Source organism: Mesoplodon densirostris, chromosome 7 (assembly GCF_025265405.1).
Source record: "Mesoplodon densirostris isolate mMesDen1 chromosome 7, mMesDen1 primary haplotype, whole genome shotgun sequence".
NCBI lineage: Eukaryota > Metazoa > Chordata > Mammalia > Artiodactyla > Ziphiidae > Mesoplodon > Mesoplodon densirostris.
This window is the reverse complement of record NC_082667.1, coordinates 61,865,363-61,876,077: the sequence shown is the minus strand read 5'-3', so window position 1 is coordinate 61,876,077 and position 10,715 is coordinate 61,865,363. Positions and strand designations below refer to the sequence as shown.

The 10,715-nt window shown below is 39.3% G+C and overlaps 1 pseudogene; it reads left to right on the top strand.

Annotated features, from left to right (window-relative positions):
• The first annotated feature begins 223 nt into the window (after window positions 1-223).
• LOC132494180 (olfactory receptor 52M1-like) lies at window positions 224-4,408 on the top strand (annotated as a pseudogene).
• Window positions 4,409-10,715: the final 6,307 nt, after the last annotated feature.

Sequence of the window (10,715 nt, the reverse complement as noted above, 5' to 3'; positions counted from 1 at the left end):
TACTCCCATGGGGGGTAACTCAAGATACAGAGGGAAGAATGCAGGTGTCTCTGTGCAACCCTTGGGAAGCAACTGGCTGTTTTCAGTACCTGGATAAAGAGGGGACACAGGAGAAAATATTGAAGAAGTCAGAGCCATGGCCTCCCTTTGACTATGAACTAAATTTATCAAAGCATCCAGACAAGAGGTGACTACTGTAAGGGGCTCTGTGGACGTTGCCCAAATGGGTAAGTACATTCCAGAGATGGAGACAAAGTTATTGGAATCAGACTCCACTTTTCAGAAACTGCACTTGTCTTTGGTCCATCCAGGGCTTATCTTCTTTACAGTTCTAGTCAAAAGTAGAGGAAATAAGTTGAGTACAAATTGGGCTGGGTTATGAATCAAGGAAGAGGCGAAACCCCAATGTAGAAAGCTTTGTTGCCTAGTACTCCCCATCAGAACATGAGAGAAAAGATTGAACTATTCCATCCTGATTGGACCTCTTGTCTTCTGCTCCACAGTCAGGCAAACTTCTCTCCCAACTGCATCTTTATACCATCAACAGGTCTCTTTAATTATTTTTATCCATGTTTAAAAGGCTATTCATACAGTTGGGAAAGAAGGATATGGAGTTACTAAGGTCATATGAAAATAGCACTGTGTCTGTGTTCTCTGGAAGGGGACAAAGAACAGAGGGGAGGAGTAGGTAAGGAGGGAATACAGTGCCTGTTCCAGAGGCCAGGCATTCTAATATTTCACCTTCTGTGTGTGCAAACACACACATTTATAAACAGTTCATTTTAATACATGATGCAACTCTAAGGCAGCTCTTACTCCCTTCATTTCACAGACTGGCAAACAGGCAGTGTAATCTCTCTGCCTTTGTTTTCTAAGTCACAGAGCCAGAAACAGTAGAGTTCATATTTGAACTAAGTTTGTCTTGCTTCTAATCCATGTTTATTTCACCACAACAAAACATCTCTCTCAGGAGCTTCAGACCCACCATCAGGATGCCTCTTCCAGGACTTGCAGGCATGTCTCCCATGTTCAGGTAAGGATGCCCTTATGTGGACTGATACAGAAAATGTTTCTCTAGAATGTTCTAGGTAAAGTGACACAGTTTAGGCATCACACCTAGTTCAAACCACCACTTAAGATGCCAGTTATCAACTTGGTGGATTTTTATTTGTATGCTCATATTCTTTGTCCCAGCCTAAAACTCAGTTACAATTCATTGACTAAATTGGGTCTGGCACAAATCAAAGTTAGAAATCTGGTTTTAAGTCCATTGCATGAACATGATTCTTTTATGATGAGATACTTTGACCTTCCCTGACTTTGAGTAATTAGACCACCATCCTAAACCATAAAGGGACCTATCACAGTATCTTCAGAGAACACCCTTTTATGAGATAAAATTGTGTATTGACCAGTGTTCCCAATAAATCCGTCTCATCTCTACAATTCCTGGACTTTTTTTTTTTTTTTTTTTTTTTTTTTTTTGCAGTACGCGGGCCTCTCACTGTTGTGGCCTCTCCCATTGTGGAGCACAGGCTCCGGACGCGCAGGCCCAGCGGCCATGGCTCATGGGCCCAGCCGCTCCGTGGCACGTGGGATCCTTCTGGACCGGGGCACGAACCCGTGTCCCCTACATCGGCAGGCAGACTCCCAACCACTGCACCACCAGGGAAGCCCTACAATTCCTGGACTTTTGAGGAATCTTCAAAGGTGTCCCACTTGACAGTGAAACAAAGGAAACTATTCCAATTTGCAGGATGTAAATTTCTGCTCTACTCCCCACCCCATAGGGAACAGTAAGAATTTGGGGAAAAGAAGCTGATGCCATATGCCAACAGCCTCACACTTATTTTATTTGTTCTTTATCCTTACCCTTTGCAGTTGATAGTCTCCCCATTTTTAATAAGAAAAAGACTGAGACTTCAAGAGTTTAGGCAATTTACCCAAACATAGGGTAAGATGGTCTGGATGGGAAATCTGGTTTTTTTAGATGGTAAAGCTGATATCCTAAGCTGCTACTGTGGTGCTATCTCCCATCCTTTCCTTTTCTTATTCAATAGATTCACAGAATCTTTACATTTGATCCCTGAGGAAGTAGTTTCACACATGGAATCACTTATTGGCATATTCAAGTACTCAATTCACAGAATTGCTAAAGTCAGAGTTAATATAAAAGAACATCTGTGAACGATTTTAAAGTTCACACAACTTTAATCTTTTTTTTTTCAATACCTAGTCAATACCTGACCCAGAAGTAAGTAAACTCAAAAAATCTAACATTGTGTGCTGGAGCCTGAATTACAAATCCATGAGGTTACATAAGGGCATTTCTTATGCTTATTTGCTATGAAAATGTAACTTCTATTATTTATATTTTAGACATGAATAATTTGAAATGTGCATGGAATTTAGTTGGTGGGAATTCAGTGAATATGTACGCATCCACTCTGGTATAGAGATATCAAAGAAGGCTTTGTAGAGGAGAGATGGTCTGGGATGGGACTTGATGCCTGGGTAAAAAAAACCAAGAAGGTGGTGAGACCTCTCAGCAAAAATGTAGCCATGTGAAGAAAGTCACCATGTTACCATGACATGAGTATGGGAAGTCTGACTTGTTGAATCTGAGACTCTAGTGGGAAACATGAGGAGGGCAAGCCCAAGACAGGACAAGACCCAAATTATACCCTGTGCCCTCAGCTTCTGAACCCTGAGGATGTGTAGCAGTAGAAGCCATTGCTGGATTCTTAGAGGCACCTGAAGGGCAAAAGAGCAAGAAGTGGACCAGGCTTACAAGTAATAGACAGTGGTTTAGCGCTGATCTCCCTATCTCTTCAAAGAATAGAGACCAAGAAGTATGTGGCCAGTAAGAAGGGTCCTGTTGACTGTTTTCTGTCGGTACATTTTTTTTAATCACTGATCAGATAATGGACAAATGTCCAGTGAGATTTGCTTATAAAAATATGCACCTCATCTTTTACCTATCTCAAATTATAGATGATGCCCAGATTCTCAGAAAGTTTAATAGACTGTCCTTAATGTAATGAAGCATATGCAGGCACTAGGCTAAACACATTACATGGACTTACATTTAATCATTGCACGTAGAACTTTGTGTTTTCCAGTGTAGAAGTCCCCCAACTTGTTTAAACCCTTTGATCCAGTAATTTTGCTTTGGGAAATATTTCCTAAAGGAAATGGAAGAGAGCAATTTAGCAGTAGAAATGTTAAGCATACTTGTTTTTACATTTACCAGTGTGTGTTTTCATGCAGAGTCTCTTTTATAAAATACATGTCAGTTTTCAAGTAGGCATTCAGAATTCTTCTTTATTATAGGTTCTGCCAGGATGGAAATAAGATTCTAGTAGTCTATAGTTTCCAGAGGCAATATCTGTCATAGCAGTAAAAATCTAAAACTAAGAGCTCCTGTCCCCTAGCCACTCTAAGCCCTCAAACAGGTTCATGTCTGCTTGCTAATAATGCCTGCTTGGTGCCTACTTCTTTCTGGTTTACTGGCATCCCAGGGCTGGAGTCCCTGCACATCTGGCTCTCCACTCCCTTTAGCTCCATGTACCTGGTGGCTGTGGTGGGGAATGTGGCCATCCTGGCCGTGGTAAACTTGGAGCGCAGCCTGCACCAGCCCATGTACTTCTCCCTGTGCATGTTGGCTATCATTGACTTGGTCCTGTCAACCTCTACCATGTCCAAACTGCTAACCATCTTCTGGTTTGGTGCCTGTCACATTGACCTAGATATTTGCTTGACCCAAATGTTCTTTATCCACTGCTTCATCACGGTGGAGTCAGGCATCTTCCTTGCCATGGCTTTTGATCACTATGTGGCCATCTGTGACCCACTATGCCACACCTCAATGCTCACCCATTCAGTAGTAGGATGTTTGGGCCCGGCTGCCCTCCTCCATGGAGTACTCTACATTGGACCCCTGATGATTTGCCTGAGGCTTCCCCTTTACTGGACCCAAGTCATTGCCCACTCCTACTGTGAGTACATGGCTGTGGTCAACTTGGCATGTAGTGACACAACAGTCAACAACTTATATGGAATGGGAATTGGCTTCCTGGTATTGATCCTGGATTCATTTGCCAGCACTGCCCCCTAGGTGATGATTTGTAGGGCTGTCATGGGGTTGGCCACCCCTGAGGCTAGGCTTCAAACCCTAGGAACATGCAGTTCTCATATTTGTGCTATCTTTGTCTTCTGTATCCCCATTGCTGTTTCCTCTCTCACTCACTGCTTTGGCCATCGTGTCCCTCCCCATATGCATATCCTTTTGGCCAACTTTTACCTCCTCATTCCACCCATCCTCGACCCAATTTTCTATGCTGTTCACACTAAACAAATTTGAGAGAGACTTCTCCACATTCTTAAGTCAGGGGCTCAACCCAAGTGACTGTTCTGAATCTATGAGACAGATATTTAGTGACGGCAGGAAAAGGTTCTGACCAGGGAAACCAATGAAATAAGACCCATTCAACCAAGTCTTACCTGAGTTATGGAGAAAAGGGTCTAAGAGGAATGCTTGAATATATTCTGTTTGACCATGGATTTCCTGAAAGTGGAAAGGGGAATATCTGAAATATTTGAAAGAGGAAATCAGGGCTTTAGTTTTTGTACAATATTCCTTTTACTATTTGACTTCATAAAATTAAGCACAATAGACACAAGCATACAGACCACAGAAGTAGGATCATTTATATCTTTGACTTTTTTGGTGAAGGATTTCTGGTTTCTCTTTGGAGAGAGTGTTTTGCATAATTTCTAGGAGGTAAAATTATAATTTAACACCTTCTTGAAAACGGTTTACAAATTCTGTTCGTAAAGGTCTGGAAAAATTAAAATGTGTTGACAAGCTTTTCCAATCCTTTTCACTTGCTCCATAAAAGGTCTTTTGTTGAGAATGGAGGCAATATGAATGTAAGAAACCTTACTATAATGAGACTTGGAATGGGACTCCACTACTCACAGGAGTTAAAGTCCTCAAGCCAGGTCATTCTCCCATTTAAATAGATAAATGGAAATGCCCACATTTCCATTTATCTCCACATTTCTCAGGAGATGAGTATCCCACATCTCCTCATAATAAAATTAACTATGAGTGGGGAGGAGGAGACAGAAGGACATTAGGAGATTCCATTTTGGAGACCCTGAAATGGCCTACATGAAGGACAGCAGCCAAACTGAAGTAAAACGACAGAAGCAAGAAGGTAAGAGTGGGATTATTGACATGAAAGAGGTTGGGTAGAGAACTGAGTAAAGGTGATGAGACTAAATATATTCCCAGTGGTAGATGCAAACCTTTATATAACTTTAGATCTCTTTGGAGAATTCTTAGGGACAAATTATCAAAATAAATGTATGAAATTTTATTATTTATTGATCATAGAAGTTCCATAATGAGATGACTACTTCAGGCTAGAAACCTATAGAAATTTCGTGATAATGCATGAAAAAAACGGAATGAAGCAATCACACTCAATTACAGTATGTCCATTTTAGTTGTAAAAAGTTTCAGACTTTAAATTGAAAATGTTCATTTAGCCTCCTCAATTTACAAACCATTACAAAAATTTAAAAGCTAAGGTGACTTACCTTAGGCTTAAAAGGAATCATCTTCACATTTGAATGTATAATCTAAAGAAGCCAATGATTAAACCAGAGCTAAAATTTAAACCTCATATATCGTCAACAAAAAAATGAAGGACTTAGAATATCAGAAACTTTTTTCTAAAGTTTGGCTTAATGCCCCTAAGCCAGGTCTAAATTTCTATTTCCTCAGAATTCTATGCCTAAGCCAAAGGTTGAATGGGTAATATTTATTAAGTTTTTCCCAGTGTTTTGGGGTGAAGGGTACTTATTTCCCCATCTCCTTATCAAGGGTCCTGGAGTTCAGTACCAAACCTAAGTCATTTATTGGGGAAACATTGTGTTCTATGAACATAATTTAAATGCCAAATGTAATGTATCTGCTAGATTTTATTAGGAGTTGATGAAAAGATACCATAAAATTACCAGAGTTAGAAGCTTATTTTACAGAGTTATCTTCTGACCATAACTTGTGCTTTGGAGAAAATGAAGAAAAATGATGTTCATGTCTATCAGTGGCACCAGTGCTGTGAGGGAAATGACAAGGAACCTTTGTCATGGGATAGCTCTTTGGCATTACCTGAAAGTCCATTTATACTATGTAAAGCAGAGTGTGTGTATGGAGATCCATGGCTCTTAATCTGGACTTAATTGAATTCAAGAGGATTAGTACTAAGAACTTGCTAGCCAAATATCCTCTGAAATGCCACAGTAAGGGGTTCCTCTATAGATGACCTGTTACTTCTTCTGTAGACCACATTGATTGATTTGCATATATTGAAGAATCCTTGCATCCCTGGGATAAATCCCACTTGATCATGGTGTATGATCCTTTTAATGTGTTGTTGGATTCTGTTTGCTAGTATTTTGTTGAAGATTTTTACATTTATATTGATCAGTGATATTGGTCTGTAATTTTCTTTTTTTGTAATATCTTTGCTGGTTTTGGTATCAGGGTGATGGTGGCCTCATAGAATGAGTTTGGGAGTGCTCCTTCCTCTGCAATTTTTTGGAAGAGTTTGAGAAGGATGGGTGTTAACTCTTCTCTAAATGTTTGATAGAATTCACCTGTGAAGCCATCTGGTCTCAGACTTTTGTTTGTTGGAAGATTTTTAATCACAGTTTCAATTCCATTACTTGTGATTGGTCTGTTCATATTTTCTGTTTCTTCCTGGTTCAGTCTTGGAAGGTTATACCTTTCTAAGAATTTGTCCATTTCTTCCAGGTTGTCCATTTTATTGGCATAGAGTTGCTTGTAGTAGTCTCTTAGGATGCTTTGTATTTCTGCAGTGTCTGTTGTAACTTCTCCTTTTTCATTTCTAGTTTTATTGATTGGAGTCCTCTCCCTCTTTTTCTTGATGAGTCTGGCTGAAGGTTTATCAATTTTGTTTATCTTCTCAAAGTACCAATTTTTGGTTTTATTGATCTTTGCTATTGTTTTCTATTTCATTTATTTCTGCTCTGATCTTTATGATTTCTTTCCTTCTGCTTACTTTGGGTTTTGTTTGTTCTTCTTTCTCTAGTTCCTTTAGGTGTAAGGTTAGATTGTTGATTTGAGATTTTTCTTGTTTCTTGAGGTAGGCTTGTATAGCTGTAAACTTCCCTCTTAGAATTGCTTTTGCTGCATCCCATAGGTTTTGGATTGTCGTGTATTCATTGTCATTTGTCTCTAGGTATTTTTTGATTTCCTCTTTGATTTCTTCAGTGATCTCTTGGTTATTTAGTAACGTATTGTTTAGCCTCCATGTGTTTGTGTTTTTTACATTTCTTTCCCTGTAATTCATTTCTAATCTCATAATGTTGTGATCAGAAAAGATGCCTGATATGATTTCAATTTTCTTAAATTGACTGAGGCTTTATTTGTGTCCCAAGATGTGATCTATCCTGGAGAAAGTTCTGTGCGCACTTGAGAAGAAAGTGTAATCTGCTGTTTTTGGATGGAATGTCCTATAAATATCAATTAAATCTATCTGGTCTATTGTGTCATTTAAAGCTTCTGTTTCCTTATTTATTTTCATTTTGGATGATCTGTCCATTGGTGTAAGTGAGATGTTAAAGTCCCCCACTATTATTGTGTTACTGTCAATTTCCTCTTTTATAGCTGTTAGCAGTTGCCTTATGTACTGAGGTGCTCCTATATTGGCTGCATATATATTTATAATTGTTATATCTTCTTCTTGGATTGATCCCTTCATCATTATGTAGTGTCCTTCCTTGTCTCTTGTAACATTCTTTATTTTAAAGTCTATTTTATCTGATATGAGTATTGCTACTCCAGCTTTCTTTTGATTTCCATTTGCATGGAATATCTTTTTCCATCCCCTCACTTTCAGTCTGTATGTGTCCCTAGGTCTGAAGTGGGTCTCTTGTAGACAGCATATATATGGGTCTTATTTGTGTATCCATTCAGCAAGCCTGTGTCTTTTGGTTGGAGCATTTAATCCATTCATGTTCAAGGTAATTATTGATATGTATGTTCCTATGACCATTTTCTTAATTGTTTTGGGTTTGTTTTTGTAGGTCCTTTCCTTCTCTTGTGTTTCCCACTTAGAGAAGTTCCTTTAGCATTTGTTGTAGAGCTGGTTTGGTGGTGCTGAATTCTCTTAGCTTTTGCTTGTCTGTAAAGCTTTTGATTTCTCCATCGAATCTGAATGAGATCCTTGCTATGTAGAGTAATCTTGGTTGTAGGTTCTTCCCTTTCATCACTTTAAATATATCATGCCACTCCCTTCTGACTTGTAGAGTTTCTGCTGAGAAATCAGCTGTTAACCTTACGGGAGTTCCTTTGTATGTTATTTGTCATTTTTTCCTTGCTGCTTTCAATAATTTTTCTTTGTCTTTAATTTTTGCCAGTTTGATTACTATGTGCCTTGGCATGTTTCTCCTTGGGTTTATCCTGTGTGGGACTCTCTGCACTTCCTGGACTTGGGTGGCTATTTCCTTTCCCAGGTTAGGGAAGTTTTCGACTATAATCTCTTCAAATATTTTCTCGGGTGCTTTCTCTCTCTCTTCTCCTTTTGGGACCCCTATAATGCGAACGTTGTTGTGTTTAATGTTGTCCCAGAGGTCTCTTAGGCTGTCTTCATTTCTTTTCATTCTTTTTTCTTTATTCTATTCCTCAGCAGTGAATCCATTCTGTCTTCCAGGTCACTTTTCTGTTCTTCTGCCTCAGTTATTCTGCTATTGATTCCTTCTAGTGTAGTTTTCATTTTAGTAATTTTATTGTTCATCTCTGTTTTTGTTTGTTCTTTAATTCTTCTAGGTCTTTGTTAAACATTTCTTGCATCTTCTTGATCTTTGCCTCCATTGTTTTTCCGAGGTCCTGGATCTTCTTCACTATCATTACTCTGAATTCTTTTTCTGGAAGGTTGCCTATCTCCACTTCATTTAGTTGTTTTTCTGGGGTTTTATCTTGTTCCTTCATCTGGTACATAGCCCTCTGCCTTTTCATCTTGTCTATCTTTCTGTGAATGTGGTTTTTGTTCCACAGGCTGCAGGATTGTAATTTTTCTTGCTTCTGCCCTCTGGTGGATGAGGCTATCTAAGAGGCTTGTGTAAGTTTCCTCCAGTCTCCTCCTCCTAAAAATGGAAACAACAGTAGTAGCTCCTCATGGGTTAATTATAAGGATATAGTGAGATAATGAATCTAAAATGCCTGCATAATCCCTGGCACATGAAACACAACTTGTCTTTTTAAAACAGTATTTTATCTGAAAGGCCCATGGTAAGGGTAATAAGTCAGGAAGAGTAACTGGAACAAGTTCCTGGAAAAGCCAAAGAATGTCTGCAATTGTGCCTCACTCATAAGTGTACTAGCCTCAGCTCTAGAAAACACTCTCTGTTCTTTGCTTCTCTACAGAAAATTAGTTATGTAAACAGATTCAGCTTTCGTCTGTTCTCTTTGGCTGCCTGGTACCCACTCATGTACATCTGAGGCTTTTAAACTATTGACACCCACCTAATTAGTCTTGTGATGGTAAAAAGCTAAATACCTCTAAATATTTCCTTGTTTAACAAGTAAAAAATTTACACTCACAAACTCAGTTGTGCAAAATGTCATTTCCTTCTTTTTTTCCCCTGCATCATCCATCCGCAATGGGGCTTAGAGTAAAAATAAAATTAAGTTATACAAGACAACATTTCCAACCAAATCCAATCAACATTATAAATTGGAATTGATTAAGAAATCCTTCATTTATGCTGATACAGTTTTAAAAACTCCCCCAGCAGTTTTTACATCACCCTCTTCCTTGTGTTAGATTTAAAACTGAAGTAGGGGGTGGGTGGGTCCTTACAAGACTGCCACCATGGCAGTCATATGGGAGACAACTATTTCCTGCTTCCTTTTCTTGGCTGGCCTCGACCCCATATACATCTTGTGCTATAATTATGGTATTTTTTCACACTGTGGCCTGTGGTACATGACCTCCTCCTACTAAAGTCTCTGGTACAGTTGATCCACTGAGATTGAAGTCACGCCCCCACAGGACCCTAGCAGAGACTGTCCACTCTATCTTTCTCATGCTCATCCTTTTGTCCCAGCTGCAGCACCCTCTGCAAACTGGCCAAAGTGACCACTCTTATTCTCTCTCTCAGCCAACTTACTTATTTCATCTGTGCCCCCAGAGTGCTTATGATCTGCTTTCACACCACTTCGAGTCTTGGGAGCCTCAGCTTAAGAAGGAGAAGGTATGGTCCCAACTAGTGTTCTTTCTCCCACCAGGCACAGATGGCCTTTGTGCCTAACCTAATCTGAAACCAGGAACAGAAATCTGTTCTGCCAGGTCAGATTACGTTTTTTGTCATCTTTTTGGCTCAAAGCTTTTGAATTTAAAAGCCAAGAATTCTATGTCCTGCTAAAGGGGCAACATGGGAGGTCCTGGAGGCATGGGTATCCTTCTATGACTGGATTCTATAAATTAGAATTCTAGAATTTAGTTTGAGAAATGACTCTGCAGAAGATCTAAAAAGAAAAGCCTAAGATCTGAAGGATCTATAGTTCTGGAAATATTGCCTGACCAGTGAAAAATCTCCTTTTTAAGGAATAGTATGGTTGACTGTTTACTTCTGTCTTCAACAACAAGGAAAACTGACTCACTTGATTCAAATGGAAC